We start from the raw sequence: 9083 nt of genomic DNA on the forward strand, positions 1-9083 counted from the left end.
ACCAGGCTGGCCTCGAACTCAGAAATCCACCTGCCTCTGCCTCCCAAGTGCTGGGATTAAAGGTGTGTGCCACCACGCCCGACGCTTCTGTCTTCTATCTTGCTAAGGAAAGGTCTGTCTTATCTGGTCTGTGCCATTTGCACCAGGGTAGCTGGCAGGGTGGCTCTGGTCGATGTTTCTGCCTTTGCCTCCATCTTTCTGTAGAAGGGCTGAGGGTACACATGTGTCCCATCACGTCCTGATGTCTGTGCGGGTTCCAGGGATCAATATTAGGTAGTCAGGGCTATTCATGAATGAAGTGAAAACTTCTGGTTTCTTTGAAAAGTCGGTTATGTCAAATGTTGGTTTGCCGGGGTACACAGATGAAAGGATGTTCTGCTGATGCAGACACAGGTGAAAGGACATGAGAGGACACCTGATGAAGGAGTATACCTATGACCCCACAGACAGTGGGAACTGGAGCACTGGTTCACATTACTCTGTCTCGGTAGTCTTTTCTGATGACAGGCGTGGATTGGTTCACTTTATGTTGCATTGCTGAGCTCCATTTGTGGTGACGTCATAGAGAGAAACTTGCCAAGAACTTTTCCTGAGGTTCCTGTGGCTTCTTGCCACTTTGGCAAGCCTTGTGGTGTCTTATGGATCGCACTGTCCTTGCTGATTCGTGTGTGGTGTCTGCCGAGTGGGCTGGACTGAGAACAGCGAAGACTGGACTCTCCCCCCAAAGAACTATTTCTAAACAGGTGCACTTCCTCATATCCTAATAACCTTTCTTTTCCAACACATCTGATGGATGGTGAGTTAGTGGGGAGGCTGAACCCTTATTTAAGTAGGCTGCGAAAATGTTCTGCCTACAAGTGAAATACTGAGCCACCTCCCCAGCTCTGCATAAAGGGTTTGATAGAAGCCCATACAGAGAGTTCAAGGCCAGCCTAGGGAATATATTGCAAGCTTGAGGCTATTCATTGAGGCTGCACAATGAATTAGAGGCCAGTCTGGGCGACAAAGGGAATTTGAGGCCAGTATCAGTCACATGAAGAGTGCAAAGCCAACCTAGGCTACACAGTGAACTTAAGGCTAGCCTGTACTGTGTTCAGGGCCAGCTTAGGTTTCATAAGGCCCTGTCTCAAAAACAAACAAACAAACAAACAACAACAACAACAACAAAAACCAAGGGAAAAAAAGTGTTAAGTTAGCCTAGGGCTTCCTTTAGGGTCAGTGGGGGACAAGCCTGACCCAGCTCCCAGTGGCTGCTCCAGGTTAGGCAGCCTTCAGAAGGGCTTCAAGAAAATCATTCTGGAAATAGGTTTCTAGCAGGGGCTCTGCAGGCAGTTGGCCTGGGATACCCTGTACCCCTCCACCTTGGGGTGTATAGATGCCCAGCCCCAGGGCCCAACACTGGGCCAGGCAGAAAGGCTGTATTAGCCGAAGATATAATGCATTCTCTGCTCCTAAGCCTCAGATTCCCCATCTGTGGTATCTGAGGGTGCAGGAACTTGCAGATAAGGCAGAGCTTGAGCCGAAGCACTCGCTGGCCGAGCCCGGTTGGCACCAGGCAAACAACAGCAATCGCAGCAGTAACAATAATGTCTGGCCACAGGAGGAGAGGACCCGAAGGTCACAGGACTGCAAGCCAGTCAGCTTTTGGCCTGAAGTGCTACAGGCGAAAGAAAAAAAAAAAAAACAAGGCTCTGAGCCCTGACAAAATCAAAATGACCCGTGCCTTTGATCCCAGCACTCAGGAGGCCGAGACAGGCGGGTCTCTGAGTTCAAGGACAGGCACCTCTGCACTGTGAAACCCTGTCACCCAAAAATACAAATATGAAAGCTGTGTGATTGGAGTGCAGGGGGCAGGGGGCTCAGCCAACACGCAGGAGAGCCTGGCTCGTATCCCAGCACCACATAATCCAGAAAGGGGGTACACACCAGGCAGCCCAGTCCCAGCTGGTCAGAGGCAGAGGAGTCAGGAATGGAAGGTCATTTCTAGCTCTATAATTTGTGACCAGCCTGGACAGCACAAGACTCCATCTCAAAACAAAAACTGAATGTGTTTGGAAACTGACAGGCATGGCGGGAGGAGCTCGTAGGTCTGACCTGGAGGAGTAAGTTCCTATAGGGCAGCCCTGGTGGCTCTGTCTGTGGAGCTATGGCTGGGACAAAGGCCGTGAGTGACATACACAGAAGCCCTGGTCCTTTCTGCCCTTTCTCAGAAACACAGAACTCTCTGCGGTGGACACCCAGGCCCCGGTGTCTGACCCCACAGGACCCACTGTGTCCCCAGGCCCAGCCTCCTCACAATGTCCTCATAAGAAGTGCTGACCCTGCGAGGCTGCACTGCAGCCCAGTCTCGCCACTTTGCCATCTTGTCTTCTCTCCTTCAGTGACTCTAGGGGTGTGTTGAGCTTCTCATCCAATGTCACCTCACTCCACCTGGTATCTGGAGTCCTCTCCACACCAGAGGGAGGCAGTGACTTCACTCGGGGTCCGGTCCATCCAAAGCTCAGCCTGGAGAGCCGGGCTAGACACAAGGGGCCTCCAGCCCAGTGAGACATTCCCGAGTGTCCCAGGAAGGGGACCCGGCCACCCTCTAATGTGTCTCTGTTGGTGGTGCTGGGCAGTGCCTGGACTCTGTCTCAGCGGTCCAGTTAGGGATGACAATATTTGGGCCTACATGTCACAGGCCAGTGACTTACAGGGACAACATGTGACTACTGACCTATGTGTCCTTTCTCTGTCGCAGGTCACCCTGTGTTTCAGAAGAGTAATCAGAGTCCTAGATGCCTGCATGCAGTGACTGTCATAAGGGCTAGGCATGAAACCACAGACCATGCCTCAGAGGAACAGCCTTGGGCCTGTCCCCTGCCCCACAGTCCAGGCCCTTTTCTAGAGATTGATGATGTACACTGTCTCAGGGGGAGCGGCAAGGGGGCCCTGGAGGTGCTGGACTTAAGCTTTTGCACATAAGGGCCAGGCCTGGGTTTATGGTCTGTATAGGTGGCCACAGCCTGGGGTGACTGTGTGTGTGTGTGTGTGTGTGTGTGTGTGTAAGAGAGATTGGCTCACACATGTATAAAGGTCAGAGTACGACTTTCTGAGGTCAGTTCTCTCCTACTTTCATGTGGCTTCCGGGGCACCAGACCAGGGCCTTCAGCTCACATGGAGACATTCTCAGGGGCTGGGAAGATGGCTCAGTGGGACCTGACTCTGGTCCCCTGCACGCCCCTGCCCCCCCACAAAGCCAGACATAGTGACTGGAGCTGGGATCCCAGAGCTGGAGAGGCAGAGACAAAAGGAACCTGGGGTGGGGGTGGGGGGGCCTCCAGCCAACTGGTCTACCTGGATCAAGGGTTTCCAGGTTCATGGAGAGACTGTCTCAAAAAACCAAAGTGGACAACAATTGAGGAGTGGCACCTAAGGTTGTGTGTGTGTGTGTGTGTGTGTGTGTGTGTGTGTGTCTGTGTGTTTCCTTGGTGCAGAATACTCTCCACCTATATTATACACAGTGCCCAAGCTCGGTGGGTTCCGCTGCACGCGGGGGAGTGCTGGGGACCCTGGTAGGTGCTCATGTGCTTCTGGGATGTTGAGTGTCACCTGGGAGCTTAAATGCTGGTGAGGTTTTAAGAAAGCTCTGAGACATTGCTTCTCATACCTCAGGCCCCAAACGAGAAAGAGCTCCTTGCTTTTGTCCCACACCTTTGACCCAGACAGGCTCAGCTGACCCAAAGGTCCCACAGGTCTCTATATCCCAGTGAGAACTGTAATAATACCTGGCCTGTCTCTTCTCTGTGCCCTCAGAGTTTAGCAATTTCCACACGCTTGGGTTCCTGTCTGTGTCTCCCTTCACAGTGGCCCCATGTCCTTGGGGTCTCCCCACATCTGCTCCCCACTCTATGTCTGGTAAGCTTTATGTTTTCAAGCCACATGGTCTCGGCTAGCACATCAGAGCCACTGTAGACATCATGTAGGAAAGTGAACACAACCATGGAACAATAAAACTTTATTCAAAAAAAAAAAAAACCCAAACAAACCAGGGCCTACATGTAGCCCTGGGCCAGAGTTTGCAACTCCTAGGCTTCCCCAGCACTCATTTCAGGGAACTTTTCCTTACACACGACATGGATGCTTGCTCTGTTTTAGACCTTTCTACAGATCGGCATTGTTTAGACAACGGTCCCACCCACTCTTCTGAGGCAGAATGAAATGTCTTTCAAAGATTTGGGACTAACCTGTCCCGTCATCCCCGCTTCCATACACAAGTAAGTGTGGGATTAGGTACCCCATGCTCATGGAGACAGAGAAGGGCTTCGGGTGTCCTGCTTTGTCTTCTCCGCCTTATTCTTTGAGACAGGGTCTTCGCTGAAGCTGGGATGAGACTGGGAGCCCCCCCCCCCAGGAGCCTCCTGCCTTCCTTCCTCAGTTCTGGGACTACATGTGTGTAGGGGCCCATTGGCCAGCATTTTAATCTCTGTGCTGGGCCAAGGTTCTCACACATCACCCAGTGCGCCATCTCCGCAGCCCACACCACAAACGGTGGCTTTTGAAATCCCCGCTGGCAGCAAAGCCAAAGAAATTCCCACAGTTCATTGGGGTGAATACGTGTGTGGCTCAGAGACCTGATCCTCAAGCAGGGACCCTCCCCGCTCTTGGCCTCTTGGGCCTCCCTGGACTCATGCTATCTCTCCCTGGCACAGACGGTGATGTTCCAAGGATGGCAGGAAGATGGGCCTAGCCCAGGCCAGCCGATCAATAACTCCATCAGCATGGGCCCAGCGGAAGCCAGGCCCATCCCCGCCCTCCTGGGAACGGATAAGCCACAGGAACCCTCTTGAGGGACGCTGGGCACCCGCCCGTGCCAGCAGGCCATCCTATCTCCCATGGAAGTGGCCAGTTCCTAAATTGCCCAGGCGGGCTGCTCCGCAGGCCCACATTGAGGCCTTTAATAGCAGGGACTTAATGTTTTATTGTTGGTTTTAAAAGCGTAATTAGTTGGAGTGTAAACAGAAAAAAAAAACCTGCTTAATTAAGAATTTTTAAACAGGGGTGTATAACTGCTGGAAACATTGACGAACCCTCAGGTACCTTCATAAAATCGATCCGGGATGAGGCTGGGAGCAGAGCGGACGGGCAGGGCACTGGGGACAGTGCTGGAGGAGACACTGTGAGGGATGTGGCTCATCCCCTCTGGCTGGGACCCCAGGGAGTTGGTTCTTTATGACCAGGGTCTGGGAAGTAGGGCCTGATGGCTTTTACGCATTGATGGAGGTGACAGTTGGCCAGATAGCTGCCAAGAATCGCCCCAGGAGTGGCTGGGAGCCAAGTCCTGTGATCCTGGGGGTGGCTGGGTGTGGAGAAGCCTTGGCCACTTCAGGCCCAGCTCTGGACACAGATCATGAGGTTGGCCAGTGGCACCCAGCAGCGTGGATAGCATCCTGCAGTCCCTCTGCGTCACCTCCCTAGTGCTCCAGCCTATCTGAGTCAGGGGCGAAGCCTCAATCATTCAATACACTGTTTGGTGTGTGTGTGTGTGTGAGTGTGTGTGTGTGTGTATATATGTGTGTGCATGTTCATGCCTGTGTCCACGTGTTTTTATGTGTGTGGGTGGAGGCCAATGCCATGTGTCCCCCCACTCTGCCTTGTTTTGGAGCCAGAGGCTCTCACTTGCCTGGAGCTCAGCTCGGATGGCTGGCAGGGGCCACCATGGTCATCCTTCTGCTTCTGTCTTCCCAGTGGTGGGATGGCATGCACTCACCACCATGTGCAGCTGGTGCTAGGTGTGGACCAGGGTCTTCCTGCTCACAAGCCAAGCCTTTGCCTCCTGCCTCGCTGAGCCTCCGCCCACCCTCCTTTTGATTTGTTTTGTTTTGAGACACAGTTTTTCTGTGTAGCCTGGGTTATCCTGGAACTCACTCTGTAGACCAGGCTGGCCTTGAACTCACAGAGATCCACCTCCCTCTGCCTCCCAAGTGCTGGGACTAAAGGCGTGTGCCACCATGCCCAGCAAGCCTCTTACTTTTTAAAAAATGTATTATCGATGTTGTTTAACCCAGGATCTAACTCTGAGACTGCCCGGCCTCAGCCTCCAAGTACCGTGATAACAGGGCGCACAGCTGCACCTGGTGCTGATGGGGAAGGGGTGTTACTCAGTTCAGAGATCTCATTTACAAAATAATCCAGATGTGCCACGTGGTCTGTAGCAGGCTCTCTTCTGAGCCTGGTGCGGTGCCGTGCACCGTGTATGGAAGGCGTGGGCCCCACAAAGAAGCTGACTCGTCGGCATTCTAGACCTGGAGAGTCACAGAAGACACCGGTCTCCTTCACTTCTAACCCTTGGACCCTCCTCAGGAACATGGGTCTGTTATACAAAGATGTGGGAAAGCCTGGACTAGGGTCGGTGCAATCGGTGTATGCCAAACCAGCAGCCTTCTGCCAAGGCGCGGGGCATGGGGACTGTCCCCTTTCACAGGCGGAGCATGAAGCTTGCCCAGAGCAAGCTAGGTAGGCTTGGGATCCAGTACTGTCTGGTTCTGAGGACTGATCTTGCCCTAGACAGACCCGGGGTAAGTCCCAGGCTTTCAACTCCCAGGACAACAAGCCTAAGACGCATCCCACTGGGAGCTGCATCCCTCTGTCCCTACATCCTGCCAGAGTAGAGTCTCTGAGGCTTCTTTTGGGTGATCAGAGAGGTTGAGGTAGAGACTGGGAGCAACCCAGCATGCTAACAGGGCTGTGTTCTCGGAGTGGTGGCCATTCCAAGAGGATCACAGATCACAAAGACAGAAATATCCGTAGGTGGGGAGAACCTGAGGCCTGTGCTGGGTGGCCGGTCCCAGTACCACTGCCGTGGTCTCCAGCCTCGGCCACAGCAGGTCAGTATCTGGTCAGGCAAATGTGTTGTGGCCAGATCAACTGCAGGCTACCACACAGGGTGTCTGGCTTCTGCGAGTTCTGGAATGTTCTCCCGGCCTCCCCCTCCCTCCCCTCCTTCCCTGTGTATCTTTCCTGTTCATTTTTTTTTTTCCTCTTTCCTTCTTTTGTTGTTTTGGTTTGTGGAGGCATGGACTCACTCTGTACCCCAGAATGACCTGGAGCTCAAAGCAATTCCCCTGCATTAGCCTCCCAAATACTGAGGTTACAGGTATTCGGCACTGCTCAGGGATCAGCCAAGTCTGTCTTCTTCCTTGTGCTTCTTGGACCCTGAAGGGAGAAGCTGAGATCTCTAGAAAATTCCTCCCAGGGCTGAGGCTCAGAGGGTGAGGGACCCCCTGGCAGGCAGGAAGCCCCGAAGCTGAGGGAAATGAAGGCCCCTGTGGTAGGGGATTCTTCCGGGTTCACATCCATGAAGACCCATCTGTTACCTCATAGTCTTGGCTTCCCCGGAATCCCTGCTCTGTGGTTTTGGCTGCACCAGTCTGTGGTCTGAGGAGCCCACAGTGAGGTGGATGGCCATCCAGAGAGGCGGGGCTGACAGGAGACTCTGCCTGGGGTGAGGGGTGAGGCTCCATAGAGCAGCTGATAGAACACTGTGTCCAAGGGAATCCTCCGGGCTGAACCCTAAGGTGTCTCATTAAGCAAAACCCATGAGGCCAGAGAGTCCAGTCAAAGCCCCAAGGGGTACACGTGTGAGTAAGTGTTGTCTCCATTTGATTTTGTTTCGTGAGAATGTTCATGCAGATGGACACCAGAGGTGATGTCATGAGTGTTTCTGTTGCTCCTAGTTTTGAGTTTTTTATTATAAAAATTACATTTATTTATTGTTTTATGTGTGTCAGAGAGAGAGAGAGAGAGAGAGAGAGAGAGATATGAAAGGGCAGTTTGCCCAAGGTTGGCGCTCTCCTTCAGTCTTGGAGTCTTGGGGATTGAACTCAGGTGGCCAGGACTGGCTGCAAGCCCCTGCCATGCCCTCTTGCCACTCCTACCTTCCTTTTAAAGACACAATGCCTCACTGAAGCTGGGGACCCCATGAGGTTGAGCTGTCTGGTGGGTGCTCAGCATGAAGCCTGGAACCCAGGTCTTCACCATGGTGGCTGGCACCTTGTCTGTCCTCTGCGCCCTCGCCCCTCTCTGACACACTCACGCAGCCTCCAGTTTGCCATCCCCCATCACAAGTCACCAGGGAACTTGCTGACAAACCACCTTGAGTATATCTGAAAAATAGAGTTGCTTTTATTTTTGATTTTTTTAAAGATTTATTTATTATTATATCTAAGTAGCTGTCTTCAGATGCACCAGAAGAGGGCATTGGATTTCATTACAGATGGTTGTGAGCCACCATGTGGTTGCTGGGATTTGAACTCAGGACCTTTGGAAGAGCAATCAGTGCTCTTAACTGCTGAGCCATCTCTCCAGCCCCCCCCCTTTTTTTTAGTTTTTTTCAAGACAGGGTTTTTCTGTGTAGCCCTGGCTGTCCTGGAACTCACTCTGTAGACCAGGCTGGCCTCAAACTCAGAAATCCACCTGCCTCTGCCTCCCAAGTGCTGGGATTAAAGGCGTGCGCCACCACGCCTGGCTTATTTTTTATTTTTTAAGGGGTTAGTCACATAGCGCAGCCTGGAACCAACCAGGCTAGACCCCAACTCACAGGTACTGTCCTTCCTCCGCCTCCCAAGTGGCTAAAATTACAGGCATGTTGTAGCCCTCCAAGCCCAGATTTTGTTTTTGAGACAGAACTAACCCTGTAGTCCAGTCTATCCTAGAATACAAGGTCCCCTACATCAGCCTCCAAATGCTGAAGTGGCAGGTGTGTGCTCCACACGTGACTGAAAATGTCTGTTTTAAAGCAACATAGAGCTTGAACTTGGCTTGCAGTAAAATATCAGGTTGGATCCTTGGTCCCTAAAAGCAGAGCTCCTACTAGTGGGTGACAGACTCTGGTGCTCCGTGACAGCCATCACTTCTGGGCCTGTTTCTGCCCACCACAGGCATCACTTGGAGCCTCCTGGCCACATGGCAGAGGACCTTGGGTCTCTTCCCATCACCCTCAGTGGAGGTCAGGGGTAAATAATCCGGGTTGAGCCGGGCGTGGTGGCACACACCTTTAATTCCAGCACTCAGGAAGCAGAGACAGACAGATTTCTGAGTTCAAG

The sequence above is a fragment of the Mus pahari genome, chromosome 9 (assembly GCF_900095145.1).
Source record: "Mus pahari chromosome 9, PAHARI_EIJ_v1.1, whole genome shotgun sequence".
In the NCBI taxonomy this organism is placed as follows: domain Eukaryota; kingdom Metazoa; phylum Chordata; class Mammalia; order Rodentia; family Muridae; genus Mus; species Mus pahari.